The sequence below is a fragment of the Rhinoraja longicauda genome, chromosome 34 (assembly GCF_053455715.1).
Source record: "Rhinoraja longicauda isolate Sanriku21f chromosome 34, sRhiLon1.1, whole genome shotgun sequence".
Classification (NCBI taxonomy): Eukaryota; Metazoa; Chordata; class Chondrichthyes; order Rajiformes; family Arhynchobatidae; genus Rhinoraja; species Rhinoraja longicauda.
In genome coordinates this window covers 22877159-22901795 of record NC_135986.1, presented here as the reverse complement: position 1 = coordinate 22901795, position 24637 = coordinate 22877159, and the positions used below count along the sequence as shown (strand labels likewise).

General features: G+C 46.9%; 1 protein-coding gene across 1 annotated transcript in view; it reads right to left on the bottom strand.

The window, feature by feature from the left end:
* dnajc4 (DnaJ (Hsp40) homolog, subfamily C, member 4) overlaps window positions 1-7018 on the bottom strand; it is a 189426-nt gene extending 182408 nt beyond the window's left edge. Inside the window, exon 1 of the mRNA XM_078427914.1 lies at window positions 6928-7018. The gene's annotated coding sequence lies outside the window, so the exon portion shown is untranslated. The remainder of the gene's footprint in view (window positions 1-6927) is intronic.
* Between the last annotated feature and the right edge of the window lie 17619 nt (window positions 7019-24637).

The following is a 24637-nucleotide window of genomic DNA, read 5'->3' as shown; positions in this document are numbered from 1 at the left end:
TGACCTTACAGCTGCGCCATTTACTATTTGACATTTACAAAAAAAATCTGAAATCTTTTCAATAATGAGCACCAGCTCCAGAAGTGAAAGGCAGGTTTTAGTTTATGACATTTTTTTAACTTAATTTACTTAAAGGTTTTTTAATCATTTTTTTGCATTTGAAAAAAACCCCACTCGAATAAAAGTGTTTTTGTATTCGTTTTTGAATGTTTCTGAATGGTGACAGTTTTTCAATAGCTTTGACAGCTAGCCAAGACAGAGAAATTGATTATCTACCCATCTAATTTTTCCTTGCATTCTTGTGGACAGGGCTATTCCACTCCCACGGTCAGGAAATTCAAAATCATGACGAAAATCTAAAACACTACAAAACAATTTTCAAGGGTTGCAGCAGGTTACTCTAGGCCCTGGTTAGCAAAGATCCCCAGGAGTGAAGAACCAAGGGTAAACGTAAGAAAATAACTGCAGATGCTGGTACAAATCGAAGGTATTTATTCACAAAATGCTGGAGTAACTCAGCAGGTCAGGCAGCATCTCAGGAGAAAAGGAATGGGCGACATTTCGGGTTGAGACCCTTCTTCGACCAAGAGTAAACCATTTCTGACAGACTATTTGAGAAAAAGGGAAAGAAATGTTAACTTTAGCCAACATCATTAGAACTGGTGAGATAAAGCTAATTGATTGCAACTCCCCAACCGTTAGACTGGAAAATTACCTCTGGTCGGTTACACACTTGGGGAAAAATTGACTCAAGTCAAGAGTGCACCAGTTAACTTTCATTTTAATAAAGCTACAGACTTTTATTTACGAAGGCACAGAACCTCCAATGAATTACTATGGCTAAAATCCAGATTGTAAAGGATTAATATTTAAAAATATTGCACTTCTGCTTTACAAGGATAAAAGGGAACGAGACAAGACATGCACGGTGTTCTTGGCACTGTCAACTCCATTGAAAACATACTAGTTCCATGGCCAAAGTTGCCATGGGAGCTTGCAATAATAAGTAGGACAGCACAAGGGTGCAGCAGTTAGTGCTTTAGTCACAGCATACACCAGATACTCCAACACTTTGTGTCTTTTTATCGAGAGACTCTGGATCCAATTCTGACCTCGACTAATATTTTGGCCGTTTAGAAGTTTCCCTCTTGATGTGGGTGTCCTCCAGGTTTTCTCCCACATCCCAAATTGCTGCAAGGTTAATTAGCTCCAGTAAGTTGTACTTAGTGGAGGTTAATGGCAAAAACAATCAAAGATGGGCATGCATGAACGATTAATTTTGCACAAAATGCTGGAGTAACTCAGCGGGTCAGGCAGCATCTCTGCAGGGAAAGAATGGGTGACGTTTCGGGTCAAGACCCTTCATCAGGCTGATGTCAGGGGAGGGGGCGGGACAAAGATAGGATGTAGTCGGAGACAGGAAGACTAGTGGGACAACTGGGAAGCGGGAGGGGATAGAGAGGGAAAGCAGGGACTATCTGAAGTTAGAGAAGTCAATGTTCATACCGCTGAGGTGTAAACTACCCTGAAGTTAGAGAAGTCAATGTCCATACCACTGGGGTGTGAACTACCCAAGTTAGAGAAGTCAATGTTCATACCGCTGGGTTATAGAAACATAGAAACATAGAAAATAGGTGCAGGAGTAGGCCATTCGGACCCTGACCCTGAAGTACCCTGAAGTTAGAGAAGCCAATGTTCATACCACTGGGGTGTGAACTACCCTTTTTTTGCTAGGCTAGAGGGGATATAAGGAATGAGAGAGTGGGACTCCTCCACTGGGAGCAAACATAGGCCCAATGACATCCTCTGTGTGCTTACAAAGGTATAATAAGATGTGCCAAATGTTTCTTAGCTGGAGGAAATTAATTTAATTACGGGCCACTTTTTCAAGCTACAGCATTCCACCCAATGACCATACAATCGGTCGAGTATCGCACACCACGGCTGAACCGAGAGGGCCAAGGGAGTGACTGAGTGTGGTGCGTGAACATTCTCAACTCAAAACCTACTTCTATTCCCTAGCGTTTGAGGCCCTCTGAGGGGGCGCTGTAAACTGTAAACTGTTTATGGATGTGTTGTTAGGTTTGTGTGCTATTGTATGTTCTTTTTTAGTACCTGTACTGATGTACAGCACTTTGGTCAACGTGGGTTGTGTTTAAATGTGCTATACAAATAAAATTGACTTGACTTGATTGGACACGGTCAGATGGAACGACATGCGGATTAGATAAAAGTGGGAGTCTTGTAAGTATAACATCCAGTTGGGAATTTGCGAGAATGTGGACAAACTTTCCTTAAAAAAGCAGTTGAGACCATTGCATTTAAAGGGAAGCTGGATAGGCACAGGTGGTTGGAAAGGAAAAGAAGAACATGGGAGAGAAAAAGAGTGGAAAGATGTTCATATAAAGTATAAACACCTGCAGCGATTAGAGGGATCAAACAGCATGTTTCTCTGCTATATATTGAATTACATAGAAACATAGAAAATAGGTGCAGGAGGAGGCCATTTGGCCCTTCGGGCCAGCACCACCATTCATTGCGATCATGGCTGATCATCCACATCAGTAACCCGTGCCTGCCTTCTCCCCATATCCCTTGATTCCACTAGGCTCTCGAGCTCTATCTAACTCTCTTTTAAATTCACCCAGTGAATTGGCCTCCACTGCCCTCTGTGGCAGAGAATTCCACAAATTCACAACTCTCTGGGTGAAAAAGTTTCTTCTCACCTCAGTTTTAAATTGTTTTGTTGAATTGTTTTTATACTGTATATGATGGAGTAACAATAAATATATAGATGATAACTAACAGTACATAAAGAATCTAATGATTAGTTATAATTGATGAGATTTTCTTTTCTAAACTCTATTAAAGTGTAACCTGGAATAACACGCGTGATTTATCAATAAGCTTTGATGTAAAATATTTCTCAGCTTTGTAAATATGATAATCAGGTTCCTTATCGGAGCTAACTTGCAAGTGTTAAACATGGCACAACACGTTCACCACTAATGCAAGCAGTTCACAATGCTTGAGAGAATATCACCTGTCACAAAGGAACGGTACGTGACACAAGTCAACCCTTACAAAGCACAAGGGCAAGGGACCTCACTGTAGCCATGGTTAATGTGCAAGGTCAGCACGCTGCATGTCCTTGCCGAACAAAGAGCGGCACAAATTGTGCCATCATTGCTATTTAAATTCTCTGGTTCAAAAGACAAAAATTGATCACAAGCAACCATTTTTTTTTAAATCGAAAAGTGCATCTGCAGCCACAAAGAGTTTGGAATCAATGCATGCCAACAGGGCAGGTTTGTAAAGCCACTTCTGCATTACTCGATCAATTAAGTAAAATGCCAGTTTCATTCGCTGTAATTCAACTACCAGTTCATTTTCCGAATATGTCAATAGTCAATAGTCAATAGTCGTTTATTTGTTACATACACTTAAATGTGTAGTAAAATGAAACATTACCCGCAGTTGAACAATAAGACCAATAAGATTAATCAATAAAAATGCAATAACACATACAATCACAACTAACACCAAACAAAAAGAAACATCCATCACAGTGAGTCTCCTCCAGTCCCTTCTCACTGTGATGGAAGGCCAGAATGTCTTTTTCACAAATCTAGGTCAGGCTAGATATGCTTGGATAGTGCTTCTGTTAATCACACCTGGAGACATGAATACTGAAAGGCTTGGATAGAATGGATGTGGAGAGGATGTTTCCACCAGTGGGAGAGTCTAGGACTAGAAGTCACAGCCTCAGAATTAAAGGATGTTCCTTTAGGAATGAGATGAGGAGGAATTTCTTTAGTCAGAGGGTGGTGAATCTGTGGAATTCTTTGCCACAGACGGCTGTGGAGGCCATCAATGGATATTTTTAAGGCAGAGATAGATAGATTCTTGATTACTACGGGTGTCAGGCGTTATAGGGAGAAGGCAGGTGAATGGATTTAGGAGGGAAGAGATAGATCAGCCATGATCGAATGGCGGAGTAGACTTGATTGGCAGAATGGCCTAATTCTGCTCCTATCACTTATGACCTTATGACTTTCGTACCTGGAAGGGACCAGCGAACCATTCAGCTCTGAAGTTACCAATCATGAGAATGTAACTATTTATCTTTCCACAAATTTTGCCTGACTTGCTATCAACCATCAATAATAATCAGACATTTATGCTGCTTCTGCAAAATGTCACATACCCAAGCAGAAAGGTACACACTTCAAAAGCCAACTGTTCAGCTGACAAATTCAGATTTACATTACACTACAGTATTATCTGATTTAGATTGGATAGTGTGACAAAGCTTTTCGCTGTACCGCAGCACATGTGATAATAAACCAAAACTATTCACATCAAGATCTCACAAAGGGCCAATAACGTGTTATGCAAATGTAATTACTGGAAGAACGACAGAAGAGACTCTTCTAAGTAGGGGGGTAGGATTGCTCCAAAGCTAGCAACAAGCTAATGAGCAAAATGTTCTACAAATACATGGACAATAGGTGTGGGAGCAGGCCATTTGGCCCTTCGAGCCAGCACCACCATTCAATGTGATCATGGCTGATCATCCACAATCAGTACCCCGTTCTTGCCTTCTCCCCATATCCCTTGAGTCCGCTAGCCCCAAGAGCTATATCTAACTCTCTTTTGAATGCATCCAGTGAATCGGCCTCCCCTGCGTTCTGAAGCAGAGAATTTCACAAATTCACAACTCTCTGTGTGAAAAAGATTTTCCTCATCTCAGTTCTAAATGGCCTACCCCTTATTCTTAAACTGTGGCCCCTGGTTCTGGACTCCCCCAACATCGGGAACATGTTTCCTGCATCTGGCATGTCCAATCACTTAATAATTTTATATGTCCAGAAAATAAATATATGAAGTCTGAATAGGGCCATACAATGACACAGCTGGTAGAGCCGCTGCCTCACAGCGCCAGAGACCCGGGTTCAATCGTGACCTTGGCTGCTGTCTGTGTGGAGTTTGCACACTGTGACCACAGTAGGTTTACTCGAGGTACTCTGCTTTCCTCCCACATCCCAATTATGTGTGGCTTTGTAGGTTAATTGGCCTTTGTAAATTGCTCCTGGTGTGTCAGGAAGGAGTGGATGCAAAAGTGGGATTACATAGAACTAGTGTGAAGGGGTGGTCGATGGTCAGAGTGGACTCAGTGGGTAAATGGCCCGTTTCCATGATGTTTCTTTCACTCAATCAATAAAATGGAATCAGTGTAAGTGGTTGGTTATTGGTCAGTATGATCTCAGTGGGCCAAAGGGCCAGTTTCCATGCTGTATCTTACACTCAATCAATAAAATGGGATTATTGTAAATAGGTGGTTGTTATTGGTCGATATGGACTCGGTGGACCGAAGGACCCGTTTCCATGTATCTTTCACTCAATCAGTAAAATGGTATCAGTGTAAAAAATTCGGTGTGGATTTGGTGAGCCATAGGGCCTGTTTCCATGTTGTATCTTTCAATCAATCGGTATAAATAGGGTCCAGCAGAGGAGGAAACACAAAAAGCTGGAGTAACTCAGCGGGTCAGGCGGCATCTCTGGAGAAGAGGAATGGGTGAACACAAAAAGCTGGAGTAACTCAGCGGGTCAGGCAGCATCTCTGTCGAAGAGGAATGGGTGAACACAAAAAAAAACACATCCAGAGATGCTGCTTAACCCACGGAGTTACTCCAGCTTTTATGTGCCTATAATCGATATAAATACATTTCCACCATTTATTGGAGTGCAAGCCGATTTGGCCCCAAGTTAGGGTTGCCGTCTATCTCACTCCCAAGGGTGAAACATAGAAACATAGATACAGGACATTCTATGGGACAAACCAATTTAGCTCAAAATACGGGATGTCCCGGCTAATACGGGACAGTTGGCAACCCCATGCGCAACATAGAAAATAGGTGCAGGAGTAGGCCATTCGGCCCTTCGAGCCTGCACCGCCATTCAATATGATCATGGCTGATCATCCAGCTCAGTAACCTGTACCTGCCTTCTCTCCATATCCCCTGATCCCTGTAGCCACAAGGGCAACCTCCGTTAGGCAAACACACTCGGCCCCACTCCCCGAACACACTCCGTTAGCCTAGTGTCCAGGCCTACAGCGGCCCGTGGGCCTAATACGGGACAAGGGCGGTCCCGTACGGGACAAACCAATTTAGCCCAAAATAGCGGGATGTCCTGGCTAATACCGCCAAGTGTTAGGCACCAGACAGGTGGAGGGATGGGGGTTCAGAGAAGGGTGAAGACTCTTTTTAAGCGTCAACTGTGCGTGAGAGGAATCCCCCCTGCAGCCCAGACCAAACCAAGGGGAGTCCAGAACCAGGGGCCACACACAGTTTAAGAATAAGGGGTAGGCCATTTAGAACGGAGACGAGGAAAAACTTTTTTCAGTCAGAGAGTTGTGAATCTGTGGAATTCACAATAGCAAGAATGTCCTTCCTCAAATTTGGAGACCAAAACTGCACACAGTACTCCTGACTAGATCTAGTTGCTCTTTTTAAAGGCTTAAAAGTGTCGGCCAAAAACAATGGATGGGGGGGGGGGGGGGGGGATGTGGGGACACCCCCTTTAAGGAGCGTCCGTCCAGTCAAGGTGAAGGTGTGAAGGTGGCTCTCGACCCGAAACGATGCCCGTTCGCCCGACCCCCTCCCCTCCCCTCCCCTCCCCTCCCCTCCCCCCACCGCCACCCTGCTGAGTTACTCCAGCGTTTTGCGTGCGTCCATCTAAGGTTGTTGTCTGGGTGAGGTGACTGGAGAGAAAATAAAATCACACAGACAGTGCAGTAATGACGGTCAACGCTTCCCCACTCACACGGTGGTGCCTCCCCGATACGGTACGGATTCCCTCTCCCCCTTTACAAAAGGCGAGCCCACCTCCCGTGCGTGTGTGTGTGTGTGGGTGGCTTTTTACCGAGACATCAACGACACATCGACAGTAAAAAAGGTGAGGTTGTCATTTTGGAAAAAACGGCGGCGATCGGTGACCGGCGGCGGGGCGACGGCCACTGGGCATGCGCGGTGACGTCAGGGGGGCGGCGGTTGGGCTGCGGTGACGTCAGGGAGGGGGCGGCGGCGGTTGGGCGCGCGCGGGGGGCGGCGGTTGGGCTGCGGTGACGTCAGGGGGGGCGGCGGTTGGGCGCGCGCGCGGGGGGCGGCGGTTGGGCCCAAAGGTACTAGAGGAGCCAGACGGACCACTCCGTCGTTGTCGCCTGCACTGAAGTGTAGACAGCGCGCAAAGGGAGCGTAACCGGCCGCCATTTTGGTAAGCAAACACCGCCGTTCGCTCTATGCCTCTCGCAGTGTAATCAGTGTTTTTTTTGGGGGGGGGGGGAGCAGCATGTGTGATGATACCATAAAAACAATAGACAATAGGTGCAGGAGTAGGCCATTCGGCCCTTCGAGGCAGCACCACCATTCAATGTGATCATGGCTGATCATGCACAATCAGTACCCCGTTCCTGCTTTCTCCCCATACCCCATGACTCCGCTATCCTTAAGAGCTCTATCTAAAGGTTGTATCTAAAATGCAGAATGTATCTTATCTGTCAATTCGCAGGTTGTTGTTATTTTTCTTTTTAAATGTTTCTGTAAGTTTCTGCCTACTAAAATGGCGTCATGACGTACTACGGTTTTGAAGTGTGCGCATGTGCGCGCATGCGCGGGATTCTCGGGCGGGCGAGGCCTGTGGAATCAGTGATAATTTCCAGGCGTTTCGAAGATATGTATTACAGAAATTAGTTGCTTGAATAAAGTTTAAGTAAATTGGAATTCTCATTTGTCTCACAACAATTTAAGCAACTTAATCTCAGAAGTTAAGCAGTGTGACATCGAGATGGAGAAACTATCACAACTACCACAACGCTTGGATCTGGATCCCAACTCACCTACTGCAGCAAAGGAATGGAATCGCTGGCTTCGTACACTAAATAACTTCTTTGATGAGTGTGGCGACAATGCACCAGACAAATTCAGGACATTAATAATCTCTGTCTCTTATGATGTATATGATTACATAGAGGAATGTACAACTTATGATTCTGCTATTGATGTACTAAGCAGACTCTTCGTCAAGACACCCAATGTAATATTTGCTCGACACCTCCTTACTACTCGTAAACAAAAACCTGGTGAGTCACTTGATGAGTTTTTACAAGAACTTCAAAGACTTAGTAAAGACTGTGCCTTCAAAGCAGTTACAGCTGATCAAAATCGACAGGAACTTATTCGAGACTCGTTTATCAATGGTTTGGCATCGCCTTTAATACAACAGAGACTATTAGAAAACAAAACCTTGGATTTACAGTCAGCTTACAATCAAGCTTACTCATTAGACTTGGCTCTGAGAAATCCAGATAATGTATGAAGGAACTATGCCTGATCTTGTATTGTCAAAACCACCAGTATTGTGTGTTTTTTCTGCTGCATCTGTTGAATGTCCTTCATTAGTCACGAATTTATCCTCTAAGTGCAAGCCAATTGCTACAAAATCAAGACATTTTAGTAAGGATGACAAAAACTTTATCAACACAGAAGTAACTAATCTTTTACGAGAAGGTATCATAGAGCCCAGCTCTTCTCCTTGGAGGACACAAGTTGTTGTGGTTACTCTCAAACTATAAACCAGTTCACGGAGCTTGATGCATATCCATTAACTCGTATAGATGATATTATCAATACATTAGCTGAGTATAAGATATTCTCTACTTTTGACCTAAAAAGTGCTTACTGCCAAATTCCTTTGAAAGAATCCGAAAAGAAATACACTGCGTTTGAAGCTAATGGAAAATTATACCACTACTGCAGAGTTCCTTTTGGTGTAACTAATGGTGTGGCAGTTTTTCAGAGAGAGAGATGGACAAACTTGTTGAACAGGAAAACCTTAAAGATACTTTCCCTTACCTTGATAATATAACTATTGCAGGAAAAGACCAAGCTGTGACAAAAATGTGCAACGGTTTTTAGAAGTTGTACATTCTAAAAATCTAACATTAAATGAGGCTAAGTCAATATCAGTGCAATCAATTAATATTCTTGGTTATTGGGTTGGAAATGATACGATCAAGCCTGATCCAGAGAGACTCCACCCACTCCAAGAGATACCTGTTCCAGCTACATTAAACTCTCTACGAAGGGTTCTTGGCATGTTTGCATATTACGCTAAATGGATACCAAATTTCTCTGACAAAATTAAACCTTTGATTAGAGCAAAATCTTTCCCCCTTGACTCTACAGCAATTGGTGCCTTTACTAATTTAAAGAAACAATTAGAATCTGCGACATTACACGCCATCGATGAGGATCTCCCCTTTGTTGTTGAATGTGATGCCTCTGATTCAGCAGTATCAGCAACATTAAATCAAGGAGGACGACCAGTGGCTTTCATGTCTCGTACTCTCCAAGGTAGTGAATTGCATTACCCACCCGTCGAAAAGGAAGCTACTGCAATTATTGAAGCACTGAGGAAATGGAGTAATTTCCATGCTCGCCAGCACTTCACTTTGATAACAGATCAGCGTTCAGTAGCTTTTATGCCAGATAATCGGAAGCGAACGAAGATTAAAAACAGTAAAATTCATGAATGGAGGATTGAATTATCTGCATATAGATATTCAATTGAGTACCGCCCTGGTAAGGATAATGTTGCTCCGGATACCTTAACTCGAGCATTTTGTGCCTCTGTTCATTCTTCTGCACTCACTGATCTTCACAATGGGCTGAGTCACTCGTATGTTATATTATGTTCGTTCCAAAAACTTACCTTTCTCTACAGAAGATGTGAAGATGACGTGTGCTTCATGCAGAATCTGTGCTGAATTTAAACCAAGGTTCTTCCGTCCTGAAGAAGGAAGATTGATCAAAGCTACTCAACCTATGGAACGTTTGAGTATTGACTTCAAAGGGCCTTTACCATCCTCCTCTCAAAATGTTTATATACTTACCATAGTTGATGAATATTCGAGGTTTCCATTTGCCTTTCCTTGTCCAAATATGTCAGCTGCTACGGTTATCAAATGTTTAGATCAACTGTTTTCATTCTGTGGATTTCCAAGTTACATACATTCTGATAGGGGCACCTCATTCATGTCAAAAGATTTAAAGGACTACCTTTCTAATAGAGGAATTGCAACAAGTAAAACAACACCATATCATCCTATTGGAAATGGTCAGGTTGAGAGGTATAACGAAATCATTTGGAAAGCAGTGAAATTGGCTTTAAAGTCAAATGACATACCAGATCAGCAGTGGGAATGTGTTCTACCAGATGCATTACACTCCATCAGATCTTTACTGTCAACCGCTACCAATACTACTCCACATGAGCGGTTCTTTAACTTCAAACGGCGTTCTTCTAGTGGTACTTCTCTGCCATCATGGTTGACTACCCCTGGGCCTGTGTTGCTTCGTCGGTATGTCCGATCAAATAAGAATGAGCCCTTTGTTGATGAAGTTGAACTGACTGATGTCAACCCTTATGCAACTATCAAGTATCAAGATGGACGTCAGTCAACTGTCTCACTTCGTGACCTTGCACTATGTCCATCTTCTCCATCAGCTCCATCACTCCTTGATAATATTAATCGAGAAATTCCTTCAACACACCCATCTTTCCCTATGAAAACTTCTACAAGTAATTCTAAAATTGAAAATGTAAATAACAATATGAGTGAAGTTGATGACCAAGCAACATATGTACCACCAGCTATGGAAACACCATTATCTCCTGATGCTCCAGTGCTGCGACGGTCATCAAGACATACTAAACCTCCTGACCGTCTCAACTTATAAATGGGAGGGGAGAATGATGTGCGCGCATGTGTGCATGCGCGGGATTCTCGGGTGGGCGAGGCCTGTGGTATCAGTGATAAATTCCAGGCGTTTCGAAGATATGTATTACAGAAATGAGTTGCTTAAAGCTTAAATAAAGTTTAAGTAAATTGGAATTCTCATTTGTCTCACAACGGGTTTTTTTTAGGGTCGAGTGGCCTATCTTGTTCCTCTAGTATCTTTGGTTGGGCCGGAGCCGAGTCCGATGGGGAGGGAGGGTCCGTCAGCGGCAGGGGCGGGACAATGAGGGGGAGGGGGGAGAGTCCGTCAGCGGCAGGGGGCGGGACAATGAAGGGGAGCCGGGGACAATGAAGGGGAGGTGGGGACAATGAGGGGGAGAGTCCGTCAGCGGCAGGGGGCGGGACAATGAGGGGGAGCCGGGGACAATGAAGGGGAGGCGGGGACAATGAGGGGGAGGGGGAAAGTCCGTCAGCAGCAGGGGGTGGGACAATAAGCAGGGGTGGGGTTTGTGGGCGATCGACGTGCCGGGGAACCAATCAGATCTCGTGCCCAGACGATCAGCCAATGGGATGTGCAGTGGGCGGGATATCCCTGGACTGACAGTGGAAGCGGCCAATGGAGTGAGAGAGGGGAGGGGTCAATAGGAGGGGAGGTGGGCGGGACGGCGGGGTGATCGACTCCAGCATTTTGTCTACCTTCGATTTAAACCAGCATCTGCAGGTCATTCCTACACATATACACACCCACGCACACCCCCCCACCCACGCACACCCCCCCACCCACGCACACCCCCCCACCCACGCACCCCCCCACCCACGCATATACACACACGCATATACACATGCACACATACATACATATGCACACGCACATATGCACACACACATACACACGCACATACACATACATATACTCAAAAAGCATAGTAGTACAATAATAATAATAGTCTATTGTAGTTCAGAGCTTATTTGAGGTTGCAGTGTTTAATAGCCTGATGGCTGTTAATGGACTCTAATTTAGGAATGCAAGTTAAGGCAGGCTTTGGATCACCTGTTCCTTCAAGAATGAAGTTAAAATGGCCCGTCAGCTTGGACAGAGGTAAGGAAGAGTGTGCATTTATGTTAAAAATTTTAAAAAACACAAGGTGCTGAAGTAACTCAGCGGGTCAAGCAGCATCTTTGGAGAACATGGATGGGTGATATTTTGGATTGTGACCCTTCTTCAGACTGCACTCTGAAGCCCTTAGTGCCCTTTCGAGTCAAGAGCGTTTAATTGTCATGCACTAAAACGGAACAATGAAAGTCTCATTTGCAACAACGCAGCGGGTTCGTTACGGTACTCAAAAGATAACATGATAACAAACAAAAAATGTTAAATAGGTTTAAACAAAAACAATATAGTGCAAAATAAAACAAAAGTTCAAAGTCCCTAGCAACCAAGACAGTTCATAGTTTGAGCTTTTGTTGGAGTTTGTAGTGTTCATACCTGAAGAGGGATGAAGGATGTTGGGAAGAAGCTGTTTCAGAACCTGCATTTCCAACGTGAACGTTCAGATTACGAACAGTTCTCAGGAACCCAGGAAGCACTTGTACTTGCCACTAGTTTCCACTAGTGGGAGAGTCTAGGACCAGAGGTCACAGCCTCAGAATTGAAGGACGTTCCTTAGGAAGGAGATGTGGAGAAATTGTTTTAGTCAGAGGGTGGTGAATCTGTGGAATTCCTTGCCACAGAAGGCTGTGGAGGCCAAGTCAATGGATATTTTGAAGGCAGAGATAGATGGATTCTTGTTTAGTACGGGTGTCAAGGGTTATGGGTAGAAGGCAGGAGAATGGGGTTAGGAGGGAGAGAGGGATCAGCCATGATTGAATGGCGAAGAAGACTTGATGGGCTGAATGGCCGAATCCTGCCTGCCCCGCTGAGTTACTCCAGCTTTTTGTGGTCTATCTTCGGTTTAAACCAGCATCTGCAATTCCTTCGTACACATAGGAAGAGATAGATGCATACCAGGCCATGTGGAAATGTTGGGCCCAAAACTCTCCTGCATTGGTACAGCATCTTCTCCTCCCCCTTCCCCCTCCCTCCTCCCCACTCCCTCCCCTCCTCCCCCCACCCCCCTCATGCCCTCCTCACCTCCCCTCCCCTTCCTCTCCCGCCCCCCTTCCCCCCACTCCCCTCCACCCCCCCTCCCTCCCTCCCCCCTCCCAAGGAGATAGATTTAAACTTTAAAATGTGAATAACTTTTAAAATATAACACTGATTTCAATAAAACTTTTCCCCTTAGCACCAAAGTGACGACGGTGAGTAAGGTGGGCCTAAAATTGTCAGGCTATCGTGTACCGTTTTGGCTGTAATTCAGGAACCAACAAACAAACGGGAGTTTTAGTATATAGAAGGGCCAAACACGGGCAGGTGCAGATGGGGCATCTTGATCGACATGGGAAGGTTGGGCCGTAGGACCTGTTTTCATGCTGTATGACCTTCTGACAAGGACGGAGCCGTTGGGCTGAATGGCCTCATTCTGTCTGGTAAATGCTGCCAAAATCTCTGCCTGGCTCCCTGCCCCCATCCTCGAAAGCTTCAGAAGACGCTGAAAATCTGTGCACAGGACGGGATATTGTCTGATACGGTGTGGGACTTTCACCAGGATTGAAAGGCATTCCTCTGGCATCGTGTCAACTTGCATTCCCCCCCCCCCCCCCGAGGAGATAACAGCATTTCAATGAGGGTGAATTCAGATCTTGGTTAAAAATGCAGATCAGCAGGTGGATCTGGGGGGGGGGGGCGTGAGGCAGCACAGACGAAACGCAACAGCCCGGGCCTCTGATGAGACCGCCATCACTGATAGAGATCAGTGTTGCCACAGCTAAAACAAACAGCCCTCAAAGCGGGCAGGGCATAACCCAAACAGAGTCGGCAGTCCTCAGCAGGCCGCTGTGGAATGGGAGAAGTGACATGGGAGTAGCTGGAAGAGCCGATCGTTATCTGGCGCCACTGGTACACACGGCCGTGCAGAAGAACTGAAGGTTTCCCCACCTGTGAGAAGCTGCCTCCGAAGGCTTCCAACTTGAATGCAATCTGGGCTGGAGACATGTTGTTGTCACGGATGCCTGTTTGCTGCACCATTCATGTGTGCGTGCCTGAAGTAATCTACAGACGAAAACCCAACTAACTCAGCGGGTCAGGCCGCATCCCTGAAGGTCATGGGTAGGTGACATTTCATAGACACAGAGAAAATAGGCGCAGGAGTAGGCCATTCGGCCCTTCAAGCTAACACCACCATTCAATACAAAATCATGAGAGGAATAGATCGGGTAGATGCACAGCCACCTCCTCCCCAGGTACTTTCTCCTGCAACCGCAGGAGATGCAACACCTGTCCCTTTACCTCCCCACTCGACTCCATCCAAGGACCCAAACAGTCTTTCCAGGTGAGGCAGAGGTTCACCTGCACCTCCTCCGACCTCATCTATTGTATCCGCTGTTCCAGATGTCAACTTCTCTACATCGGCGAGACCAAACGCAGGCTCGGCGATCTTTTCGTTTAACACCTCCGCTCAGTCCGCCTTAACCAACCTGATCTCCCGGTGGCTCAGCACTTCAACTCCCCCTCCCACTCCCAGTCTGACCTTTCTGTCATGGGCCTCCTCCATTGTCATTGTGAGGCCCGCCGCAAATTGGAGGAACAGCATTTCATATTTTGCTTGGGCAGCTTACAGCCCAGCGGTATGAACATTGACTTCTCCAACTTCCCTCTGACCCTCTCTTCCCCTCCCCCTTTCCAGTTCTCCCACTGTCTTCCTGTTTCCTACTACGTCCTATCTTTGTCCCGCCCCCTCCCCTGACATCAGACTGAAGAAGGGTCTCGACCCAAAACGTCACCAATTCCTTCTCTCCTGAGATGCTGCCTGACCCGCTGAGTTACTCAAGCATTTTGTGTTTACCTTTTGTCTAAACCAGCATCTGCAGTTCCTTCCCTCATCAGCTCCTGTTCAGCAGTAGAGTTGCTGCCTCACAACGCCAGAGACCCGGGTTCGATCCTGTCTATGGGTGCTAGTAACTGGAAAGGGGGAGGGGAAAGAGAGGGACAGAGGAACTATCTGAAGTCTACGGATTTTGTACGTTTTCTGTGGGTTTTCTCCAAGATCTTCGGTTTCCTCCCACACTCCAAAAAGACATACGGGGTTGTAGGTCAATTGGCTCAGTATAAATGTAAATTGTCCCTAGTGGGCGTAGGATAGTTTACGTGTGTGGGGATCGTTGGTTGGTGCGGTCTCGGTGGGCCGAAGGCCCTGTTTCCGAACTGCATCTCTAAACTAAACTAAACAAACTAAACATCAGTCTGAAGAAGGGTCTCGACCCGAAACGTCACCCATTCCTTCTCTCCCAAGATGCTGCCTGACCCACTGATTTACTCCAGCATTTGGTGTCTACCTTAAATAAAATTAAACTCTGGCCTGGAAGGGCCCATCACAGCCGCCAACCTTTGGGAGAGCACGGCCAAAATAAAATTAAAAAAGCGTCCTCGGTTAAACGGTTAAAGGGTGCGACACGCCAAATGGGACAGTAACTGATGTCAGGCAAACCTCTCTCCCACCAGCTGCCAAACAACGTGAGCGGCAAAGGGGAAACTGGGCCCTGAATGCCTGTGACGTCACGGCCATCCTCTTTCACTCTGCAGAATGGGAAGCAGTGGAGGACAAAAGAGCAGCGGAGAGGAGGAGAGGACGGACGTCTGTTTGGAATAACGAGCGGCCTGAGAAGATGCCCGCTTTCCACGTCAGAGTGGTTTGGCACGAGGCCGCAGCTTAATTCAGGGGGACTTTCCGAGCACGCCAGCGGAAGCAACAATCCATCTCTGTCGACTCTTGCTTCTGCATAAATATTCCTGGAAGTTGTCCATGCTTCTCCTTCTATGCCCTGGGTAACCAGGGTTCATCGGAAGTGGATGTAACATCTCATTCTGGATGTTCCTCAAAACCAACAGCTTTGTTCTAACTTTCTTCCAGTCTACCCAACACCACCAATTTACTCCACCCCCCCCCCCCCTCCCCCACATACAACACTGCCTGTGGTCTGTGCTAAAGCATATTTACCTTCCATCCAAATGTATTTGGTTGTTGAGTGAGGGGGGAGGGGAAGATTTAATAGGAACCTGAGGGGTAACTTGTTCACGCAAAGCATGGTGGGTGTATGGAACGAGCTGCTGGAGGAGGTAATTACGGCAGGTACTATCCCAACGTTTAAGAAACATTTAGACAGGTACATGGATAGGACAGATTTAGAGGGATATGGGCCAAACGCAACAAGCGTGGATGGGACGTGTTGGTCGGTGTGGTCAAGTTGGGCCGAAGGGCCTGTTTCCACGCTCTAGGACTATGTTGAGTTATTCTATGCTGTTGTCCCACTGATGTGATTACTCCAAGTCTCCAACCTTATTCTCAGTTCAGAAGCAGATCAAAACCCCTCTCACCTGCATCCACCTATCACTTGACAGGCTTTGTCCCATCCACTAGTTCTTTTCCAGCTTTCTCCCTCCAACTACAATCAATCTGAAGAAAGGTCCTCACCCAAAACATCGCCTATCCACGTCTCGACCCGAAACGTCACCCATTCCTTCTCTCCTGAGATGCTGCCCGACCCGCTGAGTTACTCCAGCTTTTTGTGATACCTTAAATGTTACGATAGTACCTGCCTCAACTACTTCCTCCAGCAGGTAGACACACAATGTTGGAGTAACTCGGCGGGTCAGGCAGCATCTCGGGAGAGAAGGAATGGGTGACATTTCGGGTCGAGACCCTTCTTCTGAAGAAGGATGCCGACCTTAAACAGATCAGTCTGAAGAATGGTCTCGACCCGAAACGTCACCCATTCCTTCTCTCCCGAGATGCTGCCTGACCCACTGAGTTACTCCAGCATTGTGTGTCTACCTTCGATTTTAACCAGCATCTGCAGTTTTTTTCCTGCCTCCTGCAGCAATTCGTTTCATACACCCACCACTCTTTGTGTAAAAAAGGTTACCCCTCAGGTTCCTATTAAATCTTTCCCCCCTCACGTTGCACATATGTCCTCTGGTTCTCGATTCCCCTACTCTGGGCAAAAGACAGTGCATTTACTCGATTCGTTCCTCTCATGCCTTGTACACTTCCCTAAGTTCACCCCTCATCCTCCTGCGCTCCAAGGAATAATCCAGAGCTGATGGAGGTGGCAGTTGAGACAGGTGCTATCACAATGTTTAAGAAACATTTAGACAGGTACACAGATAGGACAGGTTTAGAGGGATATACGGGCCAAACGTGGGCAGGTAGGACTAATGTAGATGGGGCTGTTTGCCGGCATGGGCAAGCTGGGCTGAAGGGCCTGTTTCCATGCTGTGACTCTATGAGTGGTGGTGGAGCGAGTTGCTATAGTGGTGCTTAATAAGCTTCTATATTGGCACATGGATATGCATGGAATGGAGGGATATGGATCTTCGTGTAGGCAGCAAAGATACTAGAGGAGCAAGATGGACCACTCCATCGAAATCGCCTCTACTGAAGTGTAGTATGCAAAGGAGCCATTTTAGTCGGCAAAACCCAGCATCCGTTATGCCTCTCGCAGTGTAATCAGTGTTGTGGGGGAACAGTATGTGTGATGATACCATTAAAATGCAGAATATATCTCATCTATCAATTCACAGATTGTTGTTATTTTTCTTTTTAAATGTTTCTGCAAGTTTTTGCCCACTAAAATGGTGCCATGAGATACTACGGTTTTTAGGGTTGAGTGGTCTATCTTGCTCTACTCTTATTATCTTTGGTAGACAGAGACGGTTAGTATATCTAGATGCTGTGTTCAGCAGAGACATTGTGGGCTGAAGGGCCTGTTCCTGTCCTGCCACATTTTCCACATTTACCTAGTGAACCGAGGTGCACTTCCTTCAACTTTCCTGAACCTATGTTTTAGAGATACAGCGCGGAAACAGGCCCTTTCGGCCCACCGGGTCCGCGCCGACCAGCGATCCCCGCACACTAATACTATCCTATACCCCACTAGGAACAATTTTTTTTAAAAATCACATTTACCAAGCCAATTAACCTACACACATGTGCATATCAGGAGTGTGGAAGGAAACCGAAGATGTTGGAGAAAACCCACGCAGGTCACGGGGAGAACGTACGAACTCCGTGCAGACAGCGCCCGTAGTCGGGATCGAACACGGGTCTCCGGCGCTGCATTCGCTTTAAGGCAGCAACTCTACCGTTGTGCCACCATGTGCTGGCAACAATGGAACAGAAAGGTCTTACTGTGTTACTTGACAGACTACCAGGTTGATCCTTGCCGAGAAATGAGAGCAAGTGCTTTGAATCAGTGCCATTTCCTATTGCAGATTAGTGTATAATTTGCCATCATTTTCCACAAACGCTTCCTGCATTTTCCTCAGAGACTACTCTAATTACTACAGATTGGAACATGGAATCCACAGTTGATCTTGCTAATGTTAATCTCCAGAGCGCTAATATTTCCTTGTGCAATTTTCGTGTGATTATGAGTATTTTTAGTTGGAAAACTGCACAAGATCTTACGCAGCATTAAGCTGGTCATTTGTGCGTTGCCTTTGCTAATCCTGTGCATGAATTGAAAAGGAACCGTCATTGAAACGTGAAAATTAACAAACTCCAGATGCTGGGAATGTGAAATAAAAATAGAAACTGCTGGAAACACTCAACGGGTCAGGCAGCATCTGTGGAGAGGGGTAATGGGGATATTGCGTGAGAACCTAATTAACAGGAAGAGATAGAGGCGGCACGGTAGCGCAGCGGTAGAGTTGCTGCTTTACAGCGAATGCAGCGCCGGAGACACAGGTTCGATCCTGACTACGGGTGCTGCACTGTAAGGAGTTTGTACGTTCTCCCCGTGACCTGCGTGGGTTTTCTCCGAGATCTTCGGTTTCCTCCCACACTCCAAAGACGTACAAAGATGTAGGTTAATTGGCTGGGTAAATGTAAAAATTGTCCCTAGTGGGTGTAGGATAGTGTTAATGTACGGGGATCACTGGGCGGCACGGACTTGGAGGGCCGAAAAGGCCTGTTTCCGGCTGTATATATATGATATGATATGATATGATAGAGACCATATCCCCCTCAAGGCTGTTCTATCTGCAACGTTCGAACTGAGAATGAAATGTCAAGGCACATGCAAAACGCTTACTCAAAAAGGTCCGTAAAGGGGGATCCATGAGGAACAAGATCATAAGGGATAGGAGCAGAATTAGGCCATTCGGCCCATCGAGTCTACTCGCCATTCATTCATGGCTGATCTATCTCTCCCTCCCAACCCCATTCCCCTCATAACCACTGACACCCGTGCCAATCAAGAATCTATCTATCTCTGCCTTAAATATATCCACTGAACAAGGCACAAAAGAGAGAAACAAGGTACCGCAGAAGCTGGTTTACAAAAAAAAAGACGCAAAGTACTGGAGTAACTCAGCGGGTCAGGCAACACCTCTGGAGAACAGTTGGTGGGTAATGCCACTGTGAATTGACCCCAGTGTGTGTGCGAGTGCCATGGAGTCATACAGCATGGAAACAGGCCCTTCAGCCCAACTCATCCATCCTGACCAAGATGTCCAGTCGAAGCTCGTCCCGATTGCTCATTGTTACAAGGAACTGGTTTACACAAAATCGACACAAAGTTCTAGAGTAACTCAGCAAGTCAGGCAGCATCTCTGGACTATACGGATAGGTGACGTTTTGGGCAAGGACCCATCTTCAGACGCAATAGGTGAAGCCTATTAGGCGGCACGGTGGCGCAGCGGTAGAGTTGCTGCCTTACAGCGAATGCAGCGCCGGAGACTCGGGTTCGATCCTGACTACGGGCGCCGTCTGTACGGAGTTTGTACGTTCTCCCCGTGACCTGCGTGGGTTTTCTCCGAGATCTTCGGTTTCCTCCCACACTCCAAAGACGTGCAGGTATGTAGGTTAATTGGCTGGGCAAATGTAAAAATTGTCCCTAGTGTGTGTAGGATAGTGTTGATGTGCGGGGATCGCTGGGCAGCGCGGACCCGGTGGGCCGAAGGGCCTGTTTCCGCACTGTATCTCCAAATTTAAAATCTAAAAAAAGCCATAGCTTTAAGGTGATAGGAGCAATTTTTAAAGGTTGGGTCCAAACCTCTCCTGCGGTCCCGGTAACCCTCCCCCAACTGACGACCCGTGGACCCGTTGCCGGCCGAGGAGTCTCCCCCGGGGCCGGGAGGGGGGAGAGGAGAGGGGAGAGGGGGCCTCTCACCCCGGCCCTGGGCGGGCAACTTTACAATCAGGGAGTTACTTAACTTGGAGTTCGTGTCAGGGAACTATGAGGTGATGAGGCCATCACGGCCATGAGGTGGGTCTCGATGCAAGTTGGGGCACGGGAGAGTAGACAATCTCAGGGTTCCTTGACGGTGGCGTCACACGTATGTAGATAGGGTGGTTTTTCATCTAGATCAAAATTTCCCTTTGTCAATTTTAAGGTGAGTGCGAGAAGATTTAATGGGATCCAGAGGGAGAACTTTTTTTACGCAAAGGGTGGTAGGAATATGGAACAAGCTGCCAGAGCAGATAGCTGAGGCAGGTACTAACGCAACGTTTAAGAAATATTTAGACAGGTTCATGGATAGGACAGGTTTGGGCCAAACGCAGGCAGGTGGGACAAGTGTAGATGGGACATGTTGGTCGGAGTGGGCAAGTTGAGCCGAAGGCCCTGTTTCCACGCTGTATGACTATGATTGTGCTGGAATAACTCAGCGGGACAGGCAGCTTCTCTGGAGAGAAGGAATGGGTGACGTTTCGGGTCGTGATCCTACTTCAGACTGAGGGAGATTAGACTCAATCAGACTGAAGAAGGGTCTCCACCCGATATCGTCGCCCATTCCTTCTCTCTAGAGATGCTGCCTGACCCGCTGAGTTACTCCAGCATTTTAGTTTAGTTTAGAGATACAGTGCGGAAACAGGCCCTTCGGCCCACCGAGTCCATGCCGACCAACAATCCCCGCACACTAACACTATCCTGCACACACGAGGGACAATTTTCATTTACACCACGCCGATTAACCTACGAACCTGTACATCTTTGGAGAGTGGGGGGAAACTGGAGATCACGGGGGAAGTACGTGCACACTTCGGACAGACAAGCACCCGTAGTCTGGATCTGTTAGGCACCAACTCTAACGCTGCGCCACTGTTTGTATGTTGTAGATATGTAAACATAGTATTCTGTAAACACCATCATCTGCAAGTAGGGTTGCCAACTGTCCCGTATTAGCCGGGACATCCCGTATATTGGGCTAAATTGGTTTGTCCTGTACGGGACCGCCCTTGTCCCATATTAGGCCCGGGGCTGGGGAGGAGGGGCACTGTAGGTCCAGGGGTCGCATTAGGCCCGGAGGCCCGGGCGCCACCTAACGGAGGTTGCATAGCAACCCGCCTCCCGGCCCGGGCGGCCGGCATTGGTGGAGTGGGAGCACATGGCCGCTGGCTGGGTGAGGTCACGTGTGGGGGGGGGGGGGGGGGGGGTGACGTCACCTTTAGTCCCTTATTTGGGAGTGAGGAAGTTGGCAACCCTATCTGCAAGCCGACTGTCACTATATAACTCAGTTTGAACAAGCAGGTGGGCAAACCATCCCATCAGCAGACCACTTACAGAAACAAAAATTCCCTTCTCCTGCTCTCGGATGTCAACAACTGTGATGTCTTGATTATTGAAATGAAGCAATCACCGGGCCGAAATGAAGCAATCACCGCGCCTGAAGTCAATTAGTTTGCCCCTTCAAAGCCCATGGCTAAGTAAATGTCTGTGTTGTGTTAACCATCTCCTGCGGTTCCCAGTGTGGTTTAGCAATGTTTGAAATTGACAGAATAACGCGGCCTCAGCTGAGACAACCTGATTCTAATCTGGAATGAAAACATTGCTTTTCCCTTGACCCTCATTTGCCAATTTTTGTTTCTCCTTCTATAGACATGCACTTTTGATTTTTTTTTCCATAAATTGTCTTGCATTGCCCAATGTTCGAATGGGTAAAGGCCACTTTCGAAGTGTCCGAACTGTGTACGCGGCCTCGGTCCTGTTTTAGGCGGCACGGTGGCACAGCTTCAGTGACCCTGAGTTCAATCCTGCCCTCCAATTCTATCGTGTGGAGCTTAATATAGACAATAGGTGCAGGAGGAGGCCATTCGGCCCTTCGAGCCAGCACCGCCATTCAATGTGATCATGGCTGATCATTCTCAATCAGTACCCCGTTCCTGCCTTCTCCCCTTACCCCCTGACTCCGCTATCCTTAAGAGCTCTATCTAGCTCCCTCTTGAATGCATTCAGAGAATTGGCCTCCACTGCCTTCTGAGGCAGAGAATTCGACAGATTCACAACTCTCTGACTGAAAAAGTTTTTCCTCATCTCCGTTCGAAATGGCCTACCCCTTATTCTTAAACTATGGCCCCTTGTTCTGGACTCCCCCAACATTGGGAACATGTTTTCTGCCTCTAACGTGTCCAACCCCTTAATAATCTTATACGTTTCGATAAGATCTCCTCTCATCCTTCTAAATTCCAGTCTATACAAGCCCAGTCGCTCCAGTCTTTCAACATATGACAGTCCCGCCATTCCAGGAATTAACCTAGTAAACCTACGCTGCACGCCCTCAATAGCAAATGATTTTGGGTGGCATGGGAGTGTAAAGGAGTTGTTGCCTTGCAGCGGTAGAGTTGCTGCCGTGCAGCGGTAGAGTTGCTGCCTTACAGCAGTAGAGTTGCTGCCTTACAGCAACAGAGACCCAGGTTCGATGCTGACCACGGGTTCTTGTCCGTACGGAGTTCGTACGTTCTCCCTGTGGGTTTTCTCCAGAAGCTCTAGTTTCTTCCCACATTCCAAAGACGCCAGTAGAGGTTTGTCGGTTAATTGACTTGGTATAATTGTAAATTGTCCCTTGCTATTGAGGCAGTGCAGCGTAGGTTCACCAGGTTAATCCCTGGGACGGAGGGACTGTCATATGAGGAAAGATTGGAAAAAATGGGCTTGTATTCACTGGAGTTTAGAAGGATGAGAGGGGGATCTTATAGAGACGTATAAAATTATAAAAGGACTGGACAAGCTAGATGTTCCCAATGTTGGGGGAGTCCAGAACCAGGGGCCACACACAGTCTAAGAATAAAGGGGAGGCCATTTAAAACTGAGGTGAGAAGAAACTTTTTCAACCAGAGAGTTGTGAATTTGTGGAATTCTCCGCCACAGAAGGCAAGGGGAGGCAAAATCACTGGATGGATTTAAGAGAGAGTTAGATAGAGCTCTAAGGGCTAGTGGAATCAAGGGATATGGGGAGAAGGCAGGCACGGGTTACTGATTGTGGATGATCAGCCATGATCACATTGAATGGCGGTGCTGGCTCGAAGGGCCAAATGGCCTCCTCCTGCACCTATTTTCTATGAGCAGGCAACACCCGTAGTGAGGATCGAACCCAGGTCTCTGGTGCAGTAAGGCTGTGCTGCCCCTTTTTGTGGTTCTGGAAGCAGGTACAAGAGTGGGATTTAAGTGGCTTTTAGATAGACAGTCGACCAAGTGGACCCGTTGGGCCCAAACCTCTCCTGCATTGGTGCAGCACCCTCTCCTTCTCTAGAACCATTGGAGGTTGAGGGGATTCAGTGATAGAAGTATGTATAATTATGAGCGGCATGGATAGGTTAGACAGACAGAACCAAAGATACTAGAGGAGCAAGATAGACCACTCAACCCTAAAAACCGTAGTATGTCAGGGCACCATTTTAGTTGGCAGAAACTTGCAGAAACATTTTAAAAGAAAAATAACAACAATCTGAATTGATAGATGAGATATATTCTGCATTTTTATGGTATCATCACACACACTGTTCCCCCAAAACACTGATTACACTGCGAGAGGCAGAGCGAATGGCGGGTTTTGCCTACTAAAATGGCGGCCGTTCTGCCCCTTTGCACACTACACTTCAGTATAGGCGATTTCAACGGAGTTGTCCATCTTGCTTCTCTAGTATCTTTGGACAGAACATTTTTCCCAGGCTGCCAGTGTCGAACACCAGAGGCCGTAGCTATAAAGTGAGAGGGCGAAGGTTTAATGGCGATGTGTATGTGTGTCGCAGGTTTTTTTGTACGCAGAGGGTGGTGGGGGGTGCTGGGACACGCTGCCAGAGGTGGTGGTGGTGGAGGCAGATACGATAGTGGCGGCAAGGTGGTGCAGCGGTAGAGTTGCTGCCATACAGCGATTGCAGCGCCGGAAACCCGGGTTCGATCCCGACTACGGGGGGCTGTCCGTACGGAGCTTGCACGTTCTCCCCCGTGATCTGCATGGGTTTTCTCCGAGATCTTCGGTTTCCTCCCACACTCCAAAGGTGTGCAGGTTTGCAGGTTAATTAGCTTGGTATAAGTGTATATAAGTGTAGATTGTCCCCAGTGGTGTAGGGTGGTGTTTGTGCGTGGGGATCGCTGGTATAAGTGTAGATTGTCCCCAGTGTGTGTTGGGTAATGTTAATGTGCGAGGATTGCTGGTTTTTTGTACAATTGTAAATTGTCCCAGGTGCATGTCGGATGGTGTGAGCGTGCGGGGATCGCTGGACGGCGCGGACTCTGTGGGCCGAAGGGCCTGTGTCCAAGCTGTATCTGCTTGGCTGAATGAAGCACTAGACAAACGTTATGGAAACTATAGGCTGCAAAAGCTGTATCGTTTCGGGTCGAGCCCCTTCTTCAGACTGAGAGGCAGGGGAAAAGAAGCAAGAGATATGGACGGTGATGTAAGTGGAAATATCCAACACTAGAGGGCATAGCTGTAAGGTGAGAGGAGGAAAGTTTAATGTA